Source organism: Elephantulus edwardii, unplaced genomic scaffold, assembly GCF_000299155.1.
Source record: "Elephantulus edwardii isolate Elephantulus edwardi_28Jun2011 unplaced genomic scaffold, EleEdw1.0 scaffold00357, whole genome shotgun sequence".
NCBI classification, from domain to species: Eukaryota; Metazoa; Chordata; class Mammalia; order Macroscelidea; family Macroscelididae; genus Elephantulus; species Elephantulus edwardii.
In genome coordinates this window covers 170454-175740 of record NW_006400107.1, presented here as the reverse complement: position 1 = coordinate 175740, position 5287 = coordinate 170454, and positions in this window count along the sequence as shown.

Genomic DNA, 5287 nt, shown 5'->3' with positions numbered 1-5287 from the left:
GCAGATTTTCCCAGTGCAATGATTCTCCTTATTTCCTGACTGCTCATACCAAGGGTGTTAATTGTGGAATTCCAAGCAAGATGAAGCAGTTGAGTTTCAGTCTCCTCTCCATCCAGCATGACACTGCTATTGGTCCAGTGGTAAGAATCTTTGTTTTCTTGATATTGAGACACAATCCATACTGAAGGATACATTGCTTGATCTGCAAAAAGCACTTCAAGTTCTTGTCACTTTCAGCAAGCAAGTGTATCGACACAGTCAAGCACCTTTGCATAATCAATAAAGCACAAATAGACATTCTTCTGGTATTCCTTACTTTCAGCCAGAATCCATCTGACTCAACAATGATATCTCTGATGCTACAGCCTTCCGATTTGGGGAAGACTTCCACGTTTTAGTTATCTGTGAGAGCAGGACCCTACTCCTGGTAAGAAATTTTGACTTAGTTATGTAGTGTTATTGTAACAGAAGTACCGCAAGTGTTCTCTTATAGTTTTAGAGTCTGGATGTCTGAATTTAGCATACCAGCTCCAGAGAAAGGGCTTAATCTTTCTGTTGGCTCTGGGGAGAGCTCCAATCTCCTAGGAACTTCTCAGCCCTGGAAACTTTCACCACCAAGAAAAATCACTGATAACAGAGCATGTCCTTTGGACCATGAATTCTACATTGTTGCTGCTGTTGTTGTTGTTAAGTGTTATCGAATCAACTATGAGTTGAGAAATTTTTGTTTTTGAGAAATATTCCTTCTGCTCTTTCTCTGATGGCTTTCTTTCCATGTTTGCTTTATCTATTTTATACCTTATGTTTTTACCATAGTTCAGAAGCCTACTGTTTCAGAAGCTTGATATGGTCAAGAGATCAGGAAGCATATTGCACTGGGAAAGTAGGTAGTCAGAAATATCTCCAAATTATTGAGGAGTAATGATGTCAGTAATGATAAGGACTAAGATGTACCTTATTCAAGCCATAGATTTTTTTTTCAGTCACCTGCTGTGTATCTAAGAACTGGATAATAACCAAGGATAACTAAGAACAGTTGATACTGTTAAGTAATGGTGTTGGAAAGAAAGCTGGATATCCCATGGACTACAAAAAGAACAAACAGATATGTCTTGGACAAGGTGCAGCCAGGGTGTTCCTTGGAGGCAAAGATGATGAAGCTTCATCGCACGTACTTTGAGCATGTTGCTAGGAGAGATTATTCCTTGGAGAGGAGCATCGTGCTTGAGAAGGTGACAGGTCAGCAAAAAAGAGAAAGCACCTCAGCCAGATGAGTTGATGTAGTGGCTGCAGCAATGGGCTCAAGTGTGTCAGAGACTGTGAGGATGGCAAAGGATAGAACAGTGTTCAGATCTGTTGTTCATGGGGTCACAATGAGTCATACTTGAGGGCACCTAACAACATTTTTACCATTATAAAGTTTAGTTCTAATCAATCAGCAGCTCCTTGGGAGAAAGATGGACAATCTGCTCCTATGTCTCTGAATTTACAACCACCCAAAACTGAATTTATAGCCTTCCTTGCCTCCAAATTCACAGCCTCCAAAAACTCACAAGAGAGTCAGTTACAAGTTGATTTGAACTCAACAGCAGTGAGTTTTTTAGTATTTCTGCCATTACGTGCAAGCTTGGGATGGTTGTTGCTGTTGGGTGCCATTTGGTAAGAACCAAATTCTTATGGTTCTTTGGTAAGAACCATAGCTGACCCTCCAGTGGGTTTTCAGAGGCAGTAAATCACATGAGAAGAGACTGCCCATCCTCATCCCATGGAATAGCTGGTGGATTTGAACCAGGTGCCTTTGGGGTTACAATGCAGCTTCTTACCACTAGGCCACCGGAGCTCCCTTGAGTGGGAGTTGAGTCCAATTTCTCTTTCTACCTATTAATGCTGTATAGCAGAAAGGAAAATGTGTTTTTCATATTTCTTTCTTAGGAACCCTGGTGGTGCAGTGGGCTGCTAACAAGGATGGTCAACCAAACAAATCCAACAGCCATTCTGCAAGAGAAGGTGCATTCTGTTGGGTAAATACAACAGCCTTGGAAACTGAGAGGCAGTTCTACTCTCTTTGCTTTTCTGTGAGTTGGAATTGATTGCATTACATATATTTCATAACCAGATACATTGTTGAATTCTTTTACAAACTCTCTATTTTGCATTCGGAATATGGGTTTTCTTGACCTGGAAATCACAACACTCCTCTACTTAAAACTCTGGCAGTTTCTTAATTCAACCAGCCCAAGTTCTGTGTTCTATTGTCTGACAGTGGAGTATATGACCTTGTGTCTCCTATCTACCTTTCTCTCTGTGTCTTCTGACTCCTCAAGAAGCCTGAGTCCCACTGTCCTGCTATCTGCAACTTCTGTCCTTTTGCCTCACTCCACTCCCCCTGGAATGTCTTCTCTTTCCCCATTTGACTACTTTATTTGCAAGGAGCTTCAGCGACACCCTACACTTAAGGTTGTGCCCTTGTGTAAGGTTGCTTACACAGTACTCTGAATGCTCCCATCATAGTTTCATTTATTTACTTTGACAATTCTTTCTTTCATTATTATTTTCACTTCTGAAAATGCACTTTTCTCTTTTTTTTACAAAAGTGGCACTGCCCTGTGTTGTTGCTTTCTCCTTGTTCCAGTTGTCTTTGGCCTTTTGAGCTTGCCTTCCTAATTTTTTTAACTCTTATTTTAAGAGAGAGAAGGACCAGAGATAAAGTGTTATCTGATTGTTGTTGTTGTGTGTTATTAAGTCACCTGTGACTCAAAGCAACCTTATGTAAAATAGCCCTAAACTCTGCTCTATCCTGAGCCCATATCTCTGTCTCTGGTACACCTAACCCCATTACCCCAGCTACTGTGTCAATACATCTCATCTGGGGTCTTCCTCTCTTGGGCTATTCCTCCATCCTTCCAGGCATGATGTCATTTTCCAGGGACTGGTCCCTCCTGGCCAAATGCCCAAAGTATGTGAGATGGCACTTCAATATCCTTGATTCTGAGGAGTAGCCTGGTTTCACCCTCGCCGGGATAAATCTGTTTGTTCTGAAACACTCCGTCTCCTTGGTATCTATGGCACATGAGTCTCCTGCCTTCCTCTCTGCCCAGCTCCTCTGTGGCACTTTTGTAGAGGTCCCATCTTCTATGTTAACCATGGAAGCCTATGCATGAACAATTCGTTGGAAACAAAACAGTTATGTTTTTTAAACTTTCACTCAAATCACAAGTTTTAAATTAAAAAAATACCCTGTTCTAATTCTTTGCTCTCCATTTCTTATGCTACTAGCCAAGAAATTTCACCCACTTCTATGGCCCAGATCAACATTTCTAAACCAGTAACTCAAAATTTAAATTTTCAGTCCAGACTATTCTTCTGAGCTCCAGACTCATCTACCTGCCTATCTGAATGCCTCAGAGACACTTTAATTCAATGTATCCAAGAAGAAGTTTGTTGTTGCTGTTACCATGTACCATCAGTCAGAACCAATCCATAGAGACTCTCTGGCAGATTTTCAGAAGCAGTTAACTACACAGGAAGAGATTGCCTATCCTTCTCCTCCAGAGCAGCTGGTGGATTCAAACCACATGTCTTTGGGATTGAGAGAAGCTTCTTGTCTCCATGTCACCAGAGCTCTCTAGACCAAGCTTGGGAACAAAATAATAACTGACTTTTCTATTTTCCCTGTTTCAGTCCATATTAGTCAGTTTCCTAGGCCTTAGACTTACTTAATACTGACTGACCTTCCTCACATCTCCTAACCCAGATTTTCACCAAATTTTGCTGATTTTACTTTACTGATGTCTTGCAAAAGAATCTAAGATTCCTTATCTTTAACATTGCTATCTCAGTCCAAATTCTCTGCTAGAAAGTTGCAGTAATGTCCTATTCCATTTCTAAGGACTCTTCAAACTCAACCACCTAAAATACAGATCTGATACTACTTCATCCTGACTTTTCCTTAAAATACAACCAGGATTTTTTTTTTTTTTTTTGTGTGTGTGTGTGTGTACCATCAAATCAGATCTGACTGGTACAGGAGGATGTTGCTCCTCCTTCTCCGGCAGAGCACCTGGAGGATTCGAACCGTGTCCCTCTGGGATTGCAGTGCAGCTTCTTGCCACTAGGCCACCAGAGCTCCCCTACAACCAGAATTCTTAATCACAAACCCAAGATCTTCCTTGACATTCACTTCAAGGGCCGTGCTACCGCTGTTGTTTTGTACCATCAGTCAGAACTGAACCATGGCTGACCTTCCAGGAGGTTTTCACAGGCAGTAACTCACACAGGAGGATATTTTCCATTCTTAACTCAGAAAGAAGCAGGTGGATTCAAACTGCATGACTTTGGGATTGCAGTGCTGCTGCTTCTCATTAAACCACCAAAGCTCCCACCAAGGCTTCTAGCCCTCTTTTACTCCTCTTGCCCACTAGGTACCCTTTTGTCATATGGACATTAATGTGAATCTCCCACCACCTGAAACGTGTTTTTCTTTATTCTCACCTGGCTCGTAGATGAACATATACCAGGTCTTTGTTTAAGCCTCCTGACCTTAAGGAAATCTTTTCTGACTCCAGGTTGATCAAGTCTTTCCTTACAGGCATGTAGAATTGATCAATCTATTGTCACAAGGTTGACTCCACTTCTTAGTGAGCCTACTAGAAAGAGCAGAGCTGCCCCACAGAGCAAAACCTTCTCTAGAATAGGATTAAAGCAATGTACACTAATAGTCAAAGACCAGATAAATTGTGGAATTTCATCAAGAATATCACGCAGAAAGAAAGCAAAAGATCATTAAAAAGGCAGGAGAGAAAGAAAAGCCAAAAAATGGATATCAGAAGCAACTGAAAATTGTACTAGAACACTGAGAAGCCAGAAAAAGAGAAATGAAAGAGATAAGTAGACAATTTCAAAGGGTAGCTTGAGAAGACAAGCAAAACTATTATAGCAAAATGTGGGAAGAGTTGGAAACAGAAAACAGAAAGGAAAAACTTACTCAGCATTTTTCAGGATGAAAGACCTGAAAAACAAATTGAAGACTCAAGTTTTAATACTAAAGAATGCCGTAAGTAGAATCTTGAATGACCCAGGAAGCATCAAAAGAAAATGAATGAAATATACAATCACTATGCCAAAAGGAATTGGCAGATACAGAAGAATTTCATGAAATAGCATTTGAGCCAGAGCCTATGGTGATGGAGGCAGAAGTTCAAGCTGCTTTGAAGGAAATAGCAAAAAACAAGGCCCCCGGAATAGATGGTATACCAATTGACATATTTCAGCTAACAGATGCTGCCGT